This window comes from Sminthopsis crassicaudata, chromosome 4 (genome assembly GCF_048593235.1).
Source record: "Sminthopsis crassicaudata isolate SCR6 chromosome 4, ASM4859323v1, whole genome shotgun sequence".
Taxonomy (NCBI): Eukaryota; Metazoa; Chordata; class Mammalia; order Dasyuromorphia; family Dasyuridae; genus Sminthopsis; species Sminthopsis crassicaudata.
In genome coordinates, this window is record NC_133620.1 from 192,557,838 (window position 1) to 192,576,179 (window position 18,342).

Genomic DNA, 18,342 nt, shown 5'->3' on the forward strand with positions numbered 1-18,342 from the left:
TGTCCATTTCTTTCTCTTTATGACTCCTTTCCCATCACTTCACTTCTCCCTTCTTTTCCATCTTCCCTCCACAAAAACAACCTTGTTTTGAGTCTGCCAAACTCTTTGGAAGAAAGTCAAAGAGATTAGAACACCTTCAGGGGCAACCGGGGAAGTGAGTTTCACAAAAGAATCTGGTAGTTAACTGGTTGTAGTAGGGCTTCATTAAGTAGAAAGAGAGAAAGAGGCTATTGTCCTAGAAAACCTGAATTTTCAGGGTCTTCTTCCTTCCCACTGTGACTAGGCCTTGTTTCATAAATGTATTAACATCTTGCCAGATACAACTTCTTCATTTTTCAAACAGTTGACTTTAGACTTACTGACGATAGAAAGATAGAGGACTATAGTTTAACTGATTTGTTTTTTTCAAATGAAATTCCTATCCTATCCTTTTCTGCTATATAAATTATAGCAGCAATGCACTGCAAAAGGAAAGAAAATCCTTTCTCTGCCCTCCTCTTATAACCAAATCTGACAGAGCTTTACAGGATGTAGACATGAAAGTGAACTCAGTGATCATCCCTACCAACCATATTATATAGATGGGGAAAAATAAAGTCCATTAAGGTTATCTAGCTTGCCCAAGATCACATAGTAAATAGCCAGAGCTGATTCTAATCAGGTCTTCTAATAGAAGATCTGTTTGTTGTTGTTGTTGTTGTTGTTTTTGTTGTTTTCTCAATACTCTGCTATCCCATATAAGTGACTTCAGTGGCCCCTGCAAATTTATTCTAACCAGATCTTTACCTGAAGAAATTAGAAGACTTAATTGGACTCATAGCTTTAGAAATTGTTAATGTCATTTGGTTATAGAACAGGTGACTTATTTTGTTCCTTTGCCTTTAAATAACTGAAACTAATCTAGATATAGATATGTATTAATCTCCTTATTTGCATGTCACCATTTGCCATTCCTATTGGATTCTGGATTTCAGCAATTAACCTCCCCATTGTCTTTTCAGGAAATGACATCTGTGTGACTTCTGGTGTAAGCAACTGGTGACTATGGTTAAAATAACTTGCAGTGCTTTTTTAGCACTTCCCTCTGGGTTGGTCATATAGGCTGGATGAAAGTTTTCTGGAATGTAAAAAAGTGAGCAACTGTTATCAGTGTCACAGTGTGTGAGATGAATGCTTCTGAGTCAAGATTAAAGCACTAAATTCAGTTCTTTGTCACCTAAAAATATTTTGTGAAACTCCTGAGCCTCTATTAGCCATTTCTATTATGGATATTTGTTGAAGATTTAAATTAAAGGAAGAGTCCACTTGAAAATATATTTTGTAAACAAATGTTAAAAATGTTTTTATGTGTAAGGGGAAAATATTAAATTAAAAATATACATAAAAAGTTAAAAAAAGACCTCACACAGAGGTCTTTCTGGCTCAAGATGCAAGTTCTGTGACTCTGAGCAAGTTAATTAACTGCTGTCAGTCTGTCTCAGTTTATATATCTGTAAAAGCAGATTAGTAATAGTAAGCACCTTCCAGGGTTCTTGAGGATCAAATGAAATATTTGCAAACCTTAAATCACTATATAAATGCCATTATTGTTGTTGTTATTATTATTCAATAACAACAACAATAACAACAAATCACAACCCCCAAATAAGTTTTCAGTAAGTATTTAATAAATGTGTGTGGAATTGAAAATAATTAAATTTAAATTGTGAAATCGATATAAAACTTCCTCAGTCTTAACCACTGTGTTTTAGGGCCAATCTTCATTTTTCATATTGCTATATCCTTAATCTTAATTATCTTCTAAAACTACTGGATATGGGCAGGGCTATTTCTCTGTTTATGATAAGTATCACTTGATGTGATGTCAAGCCTAGTAGGCTGCCAGGGATGAATTTCTGCTGATGCGAATGGACACAGGTCACTTTCAAATTATGTTTTCATGTTGAGACTCCCCATGCACACAGAATCATCAGTGTGTCACTCCACTTGGAAAGGGAATCATTCTGTTGGTTTTTTGTTTATTCTGGGCACAGACTCAGAGAAGCCCTCAATCTGAGGCTTTTGGACCAGTAAGTAATGTCCATTTTCCTATTCTTTTTTATGTGCCAGGACCAAGAAATAAAAATCCTGAAGTGACTCCTATATTCTGGCAAAACCAGATTGCTCTCTTCCCAGAAAACATGCCCTACACTCTCTTTTCCTAAAAGATTGAGGACAGTGGAATTAATAGGGAGTTCACACTTTATCTTAGAGGCAATGGGGAACCATTGGTGTTAGTAATATTGGGAAGTAACAGGGTCAGACCTACTTAAGGAAAATCACTTTGTCTGAAATCAGTATAATTGGCACATGATAGGTGTTCTGTTAAGTTTTATTAATTGGATTGAGTCTATGGTAACATAAGAACTCTACATGGTGGAAACTTCATGTATTTTCACAGTAGCGATAAGTGGAAAATTTGATCACATTGAGTTGTATCTCTAGTAGTGGTGATGGTTTTCTCACTGATCCATCCACTTTCCTCCCAACTTCCTTTGTGACTAAGAAGACAAATTATGAGATACATAGGAAGCTGAGATTATATATTATTTTTGCCCATGCCCATGATTTGGAGCTTTCTGGCAGTTAAAAAATCAGGCCTGTAATGCTGTTTGGATATTAGAGGTGTTCCAGGATATGTTTGGGTACCTCCATGTATCTGTTGAAGTATCTTCCAACTTGGAAATTCTGTGATTATTAGGTCCTTTCTCTCCTGCAACTCTTAAAATCCCTGTTTCCTTTCCAGTCTTACTTCAGTCTCCTCCTTTTATAGGAGATCTTTCCTGATGTCCCAGTTGTTAGTTTTTTTCCCTTACTCCTTGAAATAGTTTCTATAGATTTAAATGTTTTGTATTTTTCCATTTGCTTATATGTATTCAACACAGAGAAGTATAACCTCACTGAGGGTAGTTTTTGTCTTTATATCTTCAGTACTATGCACAGAGTATGCATTTACCAAATGCATATAGAATAGAACCAAATGTTTATCATATACCCATTTTTCTATAGATGATATTGTTGGAAATGTCATAGAAATAAAAAACATGGCCCCTTACTGATATTCCAAATAAAGTGCTGAGATTATCACTTTGTATTCTGCAAACAGAAATATGTCTAAGATTAATAAGAATAACTGAGCCAAGATCTTGTTATTCTTAGTGTTTATCTTATATTTTTATTTTTTGTTTTTTCTATATGGTTAACCACTATAGGCATGTAAAAAAAAATTAACTAAACCATTGTCAACTTAATTTCCAGGTTTATTCCTTTAGCATACACATTTTTCAGGTCTATAAATTTTCATTTTCTCCCCAATGCTGTCTAATGATCATTAATCAATTAGGATGTAGGTCTGAAATATCAGCGAAAGGCTTTCCTTACAGAAGTTGAATAGGTTTGATAAGATTGGTAGGAAATGAAATTTTTATGGATTCTTCTGGTAAAGCAATATGAGTCAGATTATTGCAGCTTAGTGATGCTTTTCTCACTCTATGTGGTATTGTTTTTCAGGACCAGTCCTACAGCTGTGGTAGAAGAAATGTGGTGTATATAAAATTTGTGATAGCTGGGAGAAATTCTGGTAAGTGTTGCTGCATTTATTCCTAATAGCTTTTGTTAGATGATGGTGGCCCATAAAAGATGGTTGCTTCCTTGTTCTTTGCCTCTTTAAAATCTGTGTTAAGCTGAGAGAAGGCAAAATTTTATGATGATGAAATGTAGCTCTGCTTCTATGTTTCCTGTTACTGACTGCAATTTTTGTTGCCGCTGCTGTTTCTAAGGAATATGGTATTTCCCAGGTTTAATAAGCATTGCCTTCTGGGCCAAAGGCAAAGGATATTGTTGACAGCTTAATTTACTTAGTTTCTTGTGTTTTCTCTGCTATCACTGTAAGATCAAAGTAATAAGCCTCTTTGCTGAGAGAATAAGAATGAGAGAGAGACAGAGACACAAAAAGATAAAGGGGTAGAATACAGAGCAGAAAAATCTTGAGATTCTGTGTGTCTGTTTAAGCAGCAGAAGAATGCTAATTGCATTTGGGACATGGAGAATTAGGGGGAACCAGAATGACTGGTAGCCATTTAACATATCAGTATTTAAAGGCCATTAGGACAAACTGCCTTCAATTTGACAAAAATCAACGAATAGACATTTGTTGAGAGCCTGTACTGTGACAGGGAATAAAAATGCAAAAGTGAGATAATCCCTATCCCCAAAGAGCTTACAACATAATACATTAGTAGAAAGAGTTCTTCATCTGCAAAATAAAGAGATAGGCCTCAATGGCCTTCTGAAAGGACCCTTATAACTCTAAATTTATCATTCTAAGGCTAGTTTAAGGACTACCTTAAAAACTAGTGGAAAAAAATTGATGTTTCTTCATCTGTAACTTTCAAGACTTTCTAAATTTATGGTATGGTATTTTAGAAGCTAGTGCTAAGAGGTTGAAGGTTCTATCCAGCTGGTTAGACAAACTTTACAAACCAAGTCCCCATATGAGCATGAATCTTGTAGAAAGATAGATCATTTATCACCAGTGCAATCAAGATAATGGATTCCTACATTTAGAGTTGGAAGGGACTTTGTAATCCACCAACCTATTTTACATATTAAGAAACTAAGGTACAGAAAGCAGTAGCATGTAAATGTCTGAAATGGGATTTGAACTCATCTGATCTCCAAGTCCAGTGCTCTGTCCATCGATCCATATTATTTTGTCCAACGATGATGATAATATTCATTCCTTGCCATACTCTACAACTAGTCAGTGAGTCTCAAATGGCTTCTTTTATTTGCCAATCATCTGGTCTGGTTCTTGTGGGTGGTATTTGGTCTGGGTTTTATTTAAATTTGGAAATTGACAAAATTTCATTTAGAAACAAATAAGATAAATATGTTTTAAAAGGAGGAAGGTAGGAAGTAGATTGAACTGTCAGCTTCATATTACCTTTTAGAGACTTCCTGTGTGGGAAGAAGGTGTGAGAGAGCAAAGGAGAGAAGAGAGAAATATTCAGGAAATGAATGGAGTAGGTTAACATGAGCAAGACATTATTTTTGTGGAGGTGATACTTTCATTTCTAATCTTTTTTCACATAGGTAGTACCTTCTCTGAACTCTGAAAGTTAGATAATTTGCCAAAATTTCTTAGGCATGTACTACTGAGGAGTTGAAAGCATCTTTACCGCCTTTAGTAGTGTGTAGAGAATTGAATGTGTTAATGGTTCAGACTGTGCTTGGAGTAAAAAACAGCTTTATTTCAAAGCTTTTCTTTTCAAATATATACTTTTTTTGATAACCTTTGTTTTTATGTAACCTTCCTTTCCCAATATATCTTTCCCTTCTTCTCAGAGCCATTCCTTATAATAAAAATTTTAAAAGGATAAGAAAAACCTGGCAAAATGAATCAACATATCAAAAAAGTATTACATAATATTCAGTGTTCCACATCCATAGTCACTCACTTCAACAAAGAAGAAGGGAGAGGTGCTTTCTGATAAGTCTTCTGTGGAGCCTTCCATTGAAGTAATTTCATGTAATCTTAGAAAAGAAAGAGACGTCAGAAATCATCAATTCCAACCTCCATGTGGTGGAGAAATCATCTGGGCATCATCCCTGAGAGATGGTTATTCTCCATCTGGTTGAATACTCTCACTACTCTATAAGACAACCCTATTCCATCTTTAGAAAACTATAAATCTGAAGGATTGTATGGACTTGTCTAGAGTAGTGATCCTCAAAGTGTAGTCCATAGACCCTAGGGGTCCCCAAGATCCTTTCAAGAGTTCTGCAAAATTATTTCCCTAATTATATTAAGATATTATTTCCCCCCTTCATTGCCTTATTTCGTGAGTTTACGGTGGAGTTCCTGAAAGGTTATATAACTTGTGAATTAAAGCTTTATCTGTAAACATGAATACTGAGTAAATATATCACATGCAGAATTGCACTTTAGCATTACAAATGGATAAATCTACAGAAACACTGCAGACTGTTATCAGTACCAACTAAACTAAAAGAAGACCTTCTTTAAGTCTATGCTTGGCAACAAATATATATGGTGCTGAAATATTTAAACTTTGTGAACTTTTATTTAACTGGAACAACTCTTCGCATTTGCTCTGATAGTAAAAGTAATGATAGGGAAAACCTGCTGGTGCTTTAGCAGGAATCAGTATGATGGCACCAAACTGTACTAGTTGTAATTGTTTTCACTGTTGTCAAAAACTTGAAATAATGAAAAGAAAAGAAAAACTTGGTTTCCCTAGGCTAAGGACATCAGTAATGCGTCCTTGATAAAGCCATAAAAATTATTTTATGCCCAAATCATGTATCCATTTTGACCTTATTTTGGTATGGGTGTGAGATGTAGGTCTTTGCCAAGTTTTTGACATGTTATTTTCCAGATTTCCAGCAATTTTTGTCAAATATGAGTGAGTTTTTATTCCACAAGTTCAAGTTTGGTAGTGTATCAAATACTAGATTACTAGGCCCTGATTATTATGTCATATGTATCTAATCTATTCCATTGATATTTTTTATCCAGTACCAAATGGTTTTGATGATTGCTGCTTTTATAATAGAATTTTAAGTCTATTGCTGTTAGTCCATAGTCCTTTGTATTTTTTTTTCATTAATTCTCTTGATATTCTTGATCTTTTGGTCTTCCAGATTAATTTTGTCATTTTTTTTTCTAGTTCTATAAAATAATTTTGGCAGTTTGATTGGTATGGCACTGAACAAGTAGACCAATTTAGGCAGAATTATCATTTTTATTCTAATAGCTCAGCTTATTTAATTTTGATATTTTTCCAATTGTTTAGATCTGACTTTATTTGTGTAAGAAGTTTTTATAATCGTGTCCATGTAATTCTTAGATTTGTCTTGGCAGGTAGACACCCAAATATTTTATTTTGTCTATAGTTATTTTTCTTTTTCTGTGTCTTGATGATGGACTTTGTCAGTAATATATAAAAATGCTGATGATTTGAGTGGTTAATTTTATATCCTACCACTTTGCTAAAACTGTTGTTTTCAGTAGGATGATTTTCTAGGATTTTCTATATCATCATTTCCTCATTGATAAATGTGATTTTTTTGATGACATTTAGACAATCTACACAAGTCAGTCAGCTAATATTTTCCAAATGGCTAATGCATTATCTTATAAAATTACCTATCAACAAAAAATCCATTCAACAGATTTTAACATAACAGTTTATTGATATGGTTTCTGATTCCCTGTTGCAACTAACTTTGAAGACATAACAAAAATTTATAAATTTAAGATGACTATAGTACAACTTCCTTATATTAAGCCAAAATCTACTTCTCTAAAGAAATCTGTAATCTGAAGCACCATCAACATAATTTTATCAGTTAATAATTGAGGAAATCAAAACCAAGAAAAAATTAAATCATTTGTTGAAGGTTATATAATTATTGGTATTCTGAAAGAACCCGGTATCCAGATATTCTGTCCATAGAAGCTACTTTCAGATATTTGAGATGTCATTTCCTCCCGGACTTATCTTCTTTGATTTAAACATTCCTTTCAGCTATTTCTCATAAGCTCTTGTTTCCAGCCCCTGATCTATCCTGCTTTCTATTTTCTTGGAAATTTTCTGTTGGTATTCTATGCAGTGCCCTTAAGTCAATTCAAAGAGATGGACTGACTTCAGAATCAGGAAGAAAGACCAAGGTTCAAGTACAGTGTATAAGTCTTAGGCACATCATGGAGCTTCTCAGTGACCCAGGTATTTTTGGTCTGCATTGCTAGAGGTAGTTTTCCTCAACAGAAACTATTTTCTATTTTCTATCTACTATTTAGAGTTCCCTACTAAAATGAAACCGTGGCCTGATCGCACTAAAATTACTTTCTATAATCTGGCTACTATATTGGTCAGTGGTTTTACATATTACTCTCTTTATTCTCTCCTCTTTTTTGTCCTCTTTCTCCTCCTTTCTACTGCTCTTTCTCCTTTTTCCTCTTTTCTTCCCTTTCTCCTTTTTTCACTTTCTCCTCCTCTTTCATGTCATTCTTCCTTGTCCTCTTTTTCCTTTTTTTTCTCATTTTTACTGACCTTGTCTCCTTTTTTCCCTTTCTTCTCTTTTATCTTCCTCTTCTCTTCTCTCTCTCCTTTTTTTTTCTTTCTCCTTTCTCCCACTTTGCTTTTTTCTTTCTACACCTTCTCTTCTCTTTCCCCTTTTCCTTTTCTTTTTTCTTTTTCCTCCTTCTGCTAGTCCTTCTCTAATTGGATTGGGAAGAATTTCTTAAGAACAGTTCCACTAAAGTTGTGCATTATCAGCACTCACAGAGCCATTAGTAGTAACTTTTATACCACTCTGCAGTATGTCCTTTCTTTCTCATCACCACAAATCTTACAGATCCATGTTCAAGCTTTGTGATTTCATGGAAAAACCTAGTTTTTACGTGGTTTCGATGAAATATGGGCATATTTTGGGAGTTCATAATTAAAAATTAATTGTAATATATTGTAGAAGCTCAAAAATATTAATGTTTTTATATTAATATAACTATGTTAATATGAAGTCGGGGAAAAGGTGCATATGTAATTAGCTTAATCTATGGCAATATCTAATCAGAAATTAAATGGGGGTTTTTGAGACCCTTCTGAATGAAAGAATTGAGTAATCTCTTTCATTCATCTCCTTTTCTCCTAACCTAATTTGAATAGCCCAAGATTGACACCTTAGTGGTTATTTAGTTTCATCTATATAGATGAGGATACCGAGTCCTGTAGAAGTAAAGTGATTTGTGCAAGCTCATATATCTATTAACAGTCCATGGCAAGACTTGAACTCAAGTAATGAGACTCCAAATTCAAATGTAAACCAACTAAGTCTTCTGGGGCAACTAAATATGTGGCTGTCAACTGAGACCAAAATGTGATGACTCAGAGTCCACATGTTCCCATTATTAATTCAAGTTAGACTCATATTTTAAAAATTCAACTGCTGGTCTCTTTAAATATGCTTGTCATTAGATAACTTCCTAAACTAAATGGCATTTCAGTCAGGGCTAGCCCTTACATGCATCAAACCCAGTGTTTCTGGTGTTAGGAATATGTGCACAGGGAGGAGGGAGATCTCATTACAGATGAAGTATGGGCTAGGTATTTTGGTACTTGTCAATGTTTATTTTCATCAGTTCATGAGGGATATTACAATCTGGCTTAAAAAGAGACAGCAGATAGACTTTTGTAGTCTAACATGGCTGTGTTTGCTGAAGCTGAACCTCTGAAGATAGCACATGTTAGGTTGTGATATAGGGCAATCCACCACCAGAAACAATTTACTTAATTATGGGCTTTATTTTGGGAAGGTAACTATTCCTTTTGTGAAGGATATTTTGGGAATTACAAACCCAGCATCTAGGCCAGTATTATCTCCCTAGTAAAGGATGTGGTGTAAATATCTGTGGACATAAATATCCTTCAAGTATTCTGCTATGATATTATTTCGACTCATGTATCCTTTATTTTTCTTTTTCTTGTAATCTCTCTCTTTCCTCTGACATGAAAATGCATTATGTTATGGAAATGCATTCAAGAAGTCAAGAGGAAAGAAAAGAATAAAGATTTCATTTCAGATGACCAAGACAAGAAATATGTTTATAGAAAAATAGGTGTCAAATTTTTCTTATCTAACTGTTCCCCTACTAGCAGTATCATCAAAGGTTATTTTCAGGACTTTAAAATTTGGGTTCAAGAGATACACATTTCAGTTTTCTTTCACATTCCCTATTTTTCAGGAACCTCTTGGGACTGAGGAGTTGGAGACTTCTAAAGAACCTCTACTTTCTAAGCTCCATGAAGTCAGTGCCGGCTAGAATCTTGAGCAGTTCAGATTCTGCCTCAGATCCTTAAAAACTGAGTGGTCACCTAATCGTTCTCAGCCTCAGTTTCTTCATCTGAAAAATGAGAAGGTTGAGCTCAGTGACTCTCTGAGGTTACTTCCAACTCTAAATATATGATCCTAGGTATAGCCAAGGTCTACTTCAAGGACCAGTAAAAAAAAAAAAAAAAACAACAATAACAAAAACCTGATTAAACAAGCCCCTAAGAAAGTAACTTTTTGAAAATGAAGACCTATTTAATATTAATAGTGTTATTTAACACAATTCTGTAGTCTTTCAAGAGTTTTCAATACAATAACTGTTATTGGGAGGTAGGCAGGACTGACATTTATTGAATGCATTTTATGAGCAGGAGAGGGATGGATAGAATACAAGTCCAAAGTCAGGATTGCCTAGCTTTGTTTAACAATTAGTTCTCCAAGAAACAAACAAAAAAAAAAAATTGTATTCATGGTACCCTACATTTCTGAGGTATAAAGGTCTGCACTGAAAATTGCTAAATTTTTAAAAATTTAATAAAATTTAAAGTACATTTCTGAGGTATAAAGGCCTGCACTGAAAATTGCTAAATTTTTAAAAATTTAATAAAATTTAAATTTGTTTGAATTTGTTCAATTGTTAACAATAATTGTAAATCAGTTTAGCTACCTCTAACACTTGCTTAGCACAATACCTGATACACAGTAGGTGCTTAATAAATGTTTATTAATTGTCTCCAGCACACTCTGACTTTGCATAATGCCAGATATACATTAAGTGCTTAAATGTTTATTAATTGAATAATCACTGCACACTCTGACACCATAGTCAAGTCATTAGACTTTGCTGAGTCTAATAATTCTACATGGTTTCTTCTAACATGAAATATATAATACCTATGTGAACTTTTTTGTTTCTTTTTAGAGGCATTTGGTGTTTAGTCACACATCTAGTAAGTGTCTGAAGCTACATTTGAACTCATGTCCTCCTGACTCCATAACTGGTGTTTTATCCAGTACTCCATCCAGCTGCTCCCTATGTGAAATTATAAGACAATTTCAGTCTGCATTGGTGGAGGAAAGTCCCATATAGGGGCCACCCACATTGTTAAAATCATAGGTCTGAGTGAATTATTAAGCTTATGTGGAAAAGAAGCACTGAAACAGAGAAAGGTTAGGGAACAAAATTAAATATAACTAGTCCTAGAATTTTCATTTTAATTCAATTCCCTTTTCATTGCTATTTCTACTAGCTCTTACTGGCTTTTTAGAACAAGAATGTGTTTTGCCCAGAGGAAGATGGAGAAGGTTCAAATATAGTATATATACATGTTTCTTTTGGATTGTGAATTTTGATCCTAGAAGGTATTTGATCCTACACCAGTCCCACACGGAGATAAGCTATATTTTTCATTATCAGATAGATTCCTTTGGCTCTTAACCCAAACTTTTTGATGCTGCACTAAGGACATCTCTTTTATGAGGATAAAAATCTGTGCTTTGGCCATTTGCAGTAACAGTCTAAAACTAAGTACTGCCCATTCTTGCCTGTGGATAATTTTCATCTGAAATAAATTTCATGCGCACAAATTATGTACATATTAAGAGAGTAACCTTTTGGAAAGGGGCCTAATGCATTCATTGCCATAAGGGTGAGCTAAATTTTCTGGGAGAGCCATTGTGATTTTTTCTTCTGAGAATATATATTTTTTCTTCTGGAATATATATTGAGAATATATAGTAATGGCTGACATTTATATACAGCATTTATAGAATATTTTGCATGCATTATCTCATTTGAGCTTCACAACAACCTTATGAAGTATGCCTTAAAGGCATCATTAATCCTGTTTTACCAAAGGAGAAGTCAGGACTTAGACAAGTAACTATCTTTGGTGGGATCTGAACTCTGGTCTTCCTAAATCCAACAGCCTTATTCATTGTACAAGACTGCCTTCGTCAAATTACAACTAATTTAATTAAATGTATAGTTGTTGGGTTTTGTTTTTAGAGGAACAGAAAGTTTTTGGATTGCATTTCCACATTAAAATCAGTCTACTTTGCTAAGTCAATCTTTTATTACAAGGGAGTGTGAAAGACTTAAAAAAAGTTCACCTATGTCACCCTAGCTGGAGTGCAGAGAGCTTACTCATAGGTCAAGATCTACTCTAATCGCTGAGAATTTTGACCTATGCTTTTTCTGATGTTGGTGAGTTTGCCCTTCTTTAGGCAACATAATGTCTACTAGGATTCCATGAGCTCCTTATGTTTATGCTGAATTTAGTTCAGTAAGTTCAGACACCAGATGAGCTCAGCCCACTATATCTCAGAACTTTTTAGCTCAAGAGATTTTCCAGTCGGAGCAGCTAGGTGGCGCAGTGGATAGAGCACCAGCCCTGAATTCAGGAGGACCCGAGTTCAAATCTAGTCTCAGACATTTAACACTTCCTAGCTGTGTGACTCTGGGCAAGTCACTTAACCCCAGCCTCAGAAAAGAGAGAGAGAGAGATTTTCCAGTCTTAGACATCCCAATAGCTGGGATTACAGGCGTGCACAACTATGTCTTACTATACTTAATCATGTCAAACACATAGTTGAATGTTCAATAACTGATGATAATGCCCCAAGTTGGACAAATTTAAATAATACAGAATTGTGATAAATTTGCAGACATGTTTTAATAGTCTAAAAATAGGAATAGACTTAATATTTAGATCCTAAAATATAATTTACAATTATTTTAACTTGTTATTCTTCATAAAGAGATCATGATGAACAAAGTAAGAGACATAAAGAAAGTGACTATTTTAAATTTGGACAGCAAGGTAGAGAGAATGGACAAAAGGTAACCAGAATAGCCCAAGATTTGTTAAAACCTATAACTTAGACTATTGAGAATTTGCAGGCTGTCTTTTGTTCCCATTAAATCTAAGAAATTTGCCAATTCAGGGACAGCCAGCTCAGTTGTGTAAATTTGCCATTGCCTCATTTGCCCCTTGATACTTGAGCCTGTCTTTAATAATTATAATTAGGTACATAAATTTAAATTTTCTTTTCAGTCTTCCAATTTTGAAATGTTAGTGATATCTTCTTAACAAGTTAGACATATGGCTAACCATGACATGTTCCACCAGTGTGTCAGTTTTATATAAATTTCTGAGAATCTATTCATTCAGCAAATCCCTATTGAATAAGAAAGTGTGTCTTTATTACAACAGATTCCCATTTTAAGGAGGCCTGATCCATTAATCCAAATGTACAAAATAGATAAATTTGGCCAGAGAGAGAGATTATTTGCATTACCAAAGATTCTTCATTTTACATTTTACAAAAACATTCACTACCACATTTCTTTCAGATAAGAACAAGGAAAGAATAAGTCTGTGACTAGGAAGGATGCCTGTTAACATATGAAAGAGAGAGCACCAAATTATTCAATTCCTATTTTCCTTCTATGTTCTCTGTAAATGGAAAATGATCTGACTGGAAAGAGTAAAGCAAAAACTGAAACCCCAAATTAGTGAAGAGTTAGTTTAGAGAGCATTTGGCTGCTTTTAAAAACAAAGAAAAAGAAAAGAACTCCATCATCCCCAACCTTTCAAATGTCTTTGTTGAATTATTTACTATAAGTAGTTTTTGAGGAATCATGGGGGAAATTAGATACATGAAAGCTAATGCTATCCTAATGTCTTTATAGAACACACATATCAGGGGTGTCTTGGTAGTGCAGTGGACAGAACACCATCCCTGGAGTCCGAAGCCAGACATTTGATACTTACTAGCTGTGTGACAATGTCACTTAACCTCATTTGCCTCACAAAACAATCATTCAGCAAGCATTTATTAAGCACTTACTAATTAATTAATTAAGCACTAAACTAAGTTTATAGAATGCAGTTTTTATCTTAATTTTAAATTCTAGCATTAACATGTAGCTTAAAACTAGCTTAACTGTCATTTCTTAAGAAATATTGAACTCCAGTTTATTTCCTTCACTTAACCCTTATCTGGGATGAAGATAAACTGGTTGGTTCAGTTTTCAAAAAAAGGGAAAAAAGATGAATTCTGGAAATGACACAAGAAAGCTTACTATTTCTATTTATCTACTTATCCAACGTCTGTTTATCCCATCCTCTCTCTCCTCATCGTGGGTTCCTTATCATCCACTGCTTATTTCACCTTTCCAATTAGATTTTCCACAGGCATCTCAAAAGTCATCATGTCCAGAAGAGAAACTCATTTTCTTTCCCCCTTTTCTATCCTTCCCCTTTCTGTCAAAGGTGAGACACAGCTTTGGAATCATCCTTGACTCTTCTCCTTTTCTCATTGCACATATCCAGTCCATTGCTAAATCTCATCCACTCTTTCCCTTCTCTCTTTCAATTCACACCATAACCCGCCTAACTGAAATCCCCATCACATCTTACACTGTTGGCAATGGCCTCCTATTGGTCTTCTTGCTTCAGGTCTCTTCTCCTCTCCAATCCAATCCACAAGCATTCCAAGTACATTCTGGATCAGTAAACAGAATTATGCTTTAGAAAATGGAATTGGGTTGTCCATGGGAGAAGCAAAGATTGTGTGACAACTTCTCTGAGATGTAGAAATGGGTTGTAATAGATTATCTGAAAGGCTGCTTTCATGATTGTAATACATCCTAGTGCAAAATTAAAATGGAGTAATTACTTTTCAGATAGATTATAATTTTCATTAATTTAAGAATTATGTACTGTTTAATATTAAAATCTTTTGATCTCTTTAAATAATAATAGCTAACATTTATTTAGTACTTCAATGTTTGCATAGGCCTTTGAGCCTCAAAACAATCCTGGGAAGTATATGCCATTATTATTACTTTTTTCTGATACAGGCATTGAGGCAAACAGAGGTGGGTCTAATGCTCTGGCTCGCCTAGCTGCCTGTTTAGTTGTGTTTATTTTGTGAAATTATACAGCTTATATTAATGGGTATGTTAAGCTCTACAATGCCTCTCATACATAACTCATCCCTTTTAGTAGTATTGCCATAGAGAATGAATTTATACTTGCTAATATATTTTTAAAGAACATCTGATCTCTGAGCCCCTCCAGATTGTCTCCAATAGAAAGCCGCTGTATGTTAGGGTAGAAATGACAGGAACTTTTCCAGGAAGTAGCTACTCCCTCCTGGAGTTTATGCTAAAAGAAAAGGAAACTGAGCACACTCTGGCATAGGTTCTAGAATTTTAAAGAGCCAATATCATGAGATTTTGACAAAGGATGTGGGGGATCCTGTAGAAAAGAAATTCTACAAGGGAAGTAAGCTCAGGGAAGAAAGGACCAAACTCAGAAAATGACAGGGGGGAAAAAATTCAGGATGAATAAAAAAGTGCAGTTACAGTTCCTGTAACTAAAGTTCAGAGTGAGCTGAAGCTAGTGAGGACAGGAATGGTTTTATGGTCAGGAAGAGAGAAAGAACAAAATAAGGATAGGACTAGTCTCCTAATAGAGAAAAGTAAAGTTGTTTAATTATCTAATTTCCAATTTTCTAAAGTGTTTTAATTTTCTCTGTTTCATCTGCAAAAGAGGATGACTTTTGGAAAAGCATAGAATAAAAATGACTGCTAGAAAGTTGATCCCTGAAATAAGTAATAAAATAATAAGGGAACTCTTTTTTTTTTTAATCAAACCTTTTTGTTTTCAGAATATATACATGGATAATTTTCAGCATTCACCCTTATAAAATCTTGTGTTTTAAATTTTTAAGGGAATACTTTTTAATTTAAATTGTTAAAATTTGATTTAATATTTACCTGGCTCAGATGAATCGCATCCTTTAACTACTTGAAGAACATGTGCCTCTTATTATTAAGTTGGTTATTGTCTGGTTAACATTAAAATGTCTTAATTTTCTCGACCATGATATATAATTAGTTATCCAAGGTAAATGTTTTGCTTAATCTTCAATTTAAAAATGATCAGATCTTCCAAGCTAGTTTCATCTCTAGCATGTCTTGCCCTAAACTATTGCATTGTTAATATCTCGGTGTTTTTACTCTGCATTAGTAAGGCTTTCTCATTTAAGTAACAGCCAACTGAATTGGTTTTTTCCAGTTTTTTAGAATTAATGGCATCCTCTACAAGGACTTCACCCACTAATATTCTCTTCATCATGTTTCCACAGCACTGCCCAATGGCAGAGAACTTCATATTTAAAAACCAGCATCAGTGTCAAGACACATTCTGCCTTTGTCAGGGTTTGTGGCCATTTAATTGTCCCATTTATCCCCTGCCAAAAATTTTAGATGACTACAGGGTCAGCCCATTTATATGTGTGCCCTCGCTAAGAGAACCCACATTTCAAAATATATCTCAATTTAATTTCTGTGTCACTGTGACTTCTCATTCCATGGGAATGATTAAAACTGCCATTGTGGCTATACTGTTGTATCAAGTGCTCACCAAAATAAACAAACAAAAAAGCCGACTGCAAGAATGGCCTAAAGATGCTGGTTGTTTTTCAGATAGTTACAGAGAAAGGTTCGCTGTGTAGGAGGAAGGGTATTTTCCAAAGTGAAGGTGTTATAAAAACAATGAAGTATGTTTTAAAAGACAGAAAAGAGAAGATAATACAAATAAAGATTTGTGCTTTTAAATATTAAATTTAATGAGGGAAAGTGCATTTTAACATTGGATAATCTCTAAATTTTCTGCATGCCTTAAATGGGGATACAAGAAAGGCAATGAATAGTTCCTTCCCCCCCTGGAGACCTGTGAATTGGAACACCCCAAGTTTTACAGAATCATAGTCTTGGAGTTGGAAGAGTCCATTCTGTAGCTGAACAAGAATTCCTAAAAAATCCTATAGCCACAAATCTGGCAAGAGGTCATCCCTGCATATACTTGAAGATCTCTAAGGAAAAGAGAAGGATTGGACTCCTTATCCATTGCTCATGAGCCTCAGTTTCCTTATCTCTGAATCTCACAGGTTTACTATGAGACTCAAATGAGATGTCTCCTAAGTGCTTTGTAGACTTAAAGCTTGTGTAAAAGCTATATATAAATATTATAAATATTAAAAGACATCCAAGGCTATGCTGGCAAAAAAACAAACTGATTCTTGGGAGGAGTGAAGGGATTTTAGTTTAATCTGAATTATTAAAATTTTTTTCATCAGTTTCTTAAGTCTAGACAATCAACAGAACAATAAACTGAGTAATGATTTATAGCATTTTCTGACTTGTAAGGTGTAAATACTAACCCCAAAATTTTAATAGTCAACATAGGACCTATAAGAGCTGGCTCTAGTACACCCCTGGAGATGTCAAGTAAAATTAATGGCAGCCTCACTGCTTAATGAATTTTTCTAAAATACTTGGTATGACTGTAATGCAATGAGGGAATGTATGGTTTTTTTGGTGGTTTTTTTTTTTTTTTTTTTTTTTGGCCTCAGATATTTAAAAGGATAGCTCTTTAGGGCCTTCAGATAGCAGAGTTCACTTTCCTTTTGAGAGATGACATGCTAACTGACTTAAGCCAGATTTTCCATTTATTGTCCTTAACCTTTCTTATGACTTAACCTCCCTATGCACCACAATTCTGGCTGCCACCCACCAAGTTTCCCCTCCCCTTCTGGGAAGAGGAATACCCTGTCTTTTTAGCACCAGAAACCATAGAGGTGCTGAGTAAACAGCTTTTACCTGAAAGACTAGAGTAAATCATTGTTACCTGGTGGTTTTTATCATTACATTTTGAAAGACCTTCCTTTTGAAAAGGCTATTCATTTTCTGGATGTAGTAGTACTGTTTTAGTTTGGTATTTGACTTTGTATTTATAGGAGAAAGGAAAAAGAGATATTAATCATTTCTGTGCTATTCACAGATGCTTTTATTTTATTTTTTTTTTAATCTAGAATTTCTATACTATCTGATAGGGTCACAGAATAATTGCTTACATTTGATTTGCAGATCTAAAGTGCACATTTTCCTTGGCTTATCCAAATGTTAGACTTTTTAAAAATTTTTCCATGAATTCTTTAAGGGTAACTACAATCTAGTAGTTTTTATTCATATTGTAATGAATATTCTTTTTGTGTGTATTTTATCTGTTAGCTATTTGCTGTAGCCTTTGTAATGTGTTCACTCCCTTGAGAAATATGGGGGGAAAAAACTAATAAATAGTTATCCTCCAATTCAGGAAAAACAGTTCTTTGTACATAGAATATTAAGTTGCTTTCCAGAATATATTTAATTGAGAGCAGTTAAATAATGTAATGGATAGAGTCAGGAACATTTGTCTTCCTTAGTTCAAATCTAGCCTCCAAAATCATTTTCTGGCAATCCAAATTATATCTGGCAAGTGACTTAATCCCAAGTGCCTCAGTTTCTTCATTTGTAAGATGAACTGGGAAAGGAAATGGCAAACTCCTTCATTATCTAAAGAAAAATCTAAATCAAATGAAAACCACAAAACC

The 18,342-nt window shown here is 34.4% G+C and overlaps 1 protein-coding gene across 4 annotated transcripts in view; it reads left to right on the top strand.

The window, feature by feature from the left end:
* FYN (FYN proto-oncogene, Src family tyrosine kinase) overlaps positions 1 to 18,342 on the top strand; it is a 267,134-nt gene that overhangs the window by 110,847 nt on the left and 137,945 nt on the right. For all 4 annotated transcript variants that reach the window (XM_074310085.1, XM_074310084.1, XM_074310089.1 and 1 more), the window contains one exon: positions 3,550 to 3,619. The gene's annotated coding sequence lies outside the window, so the exon portion shown is untranslated. The remainder of the gene's footprint in view (positions 1 to 3,549; positions 3,620 to 18,342) is intronic.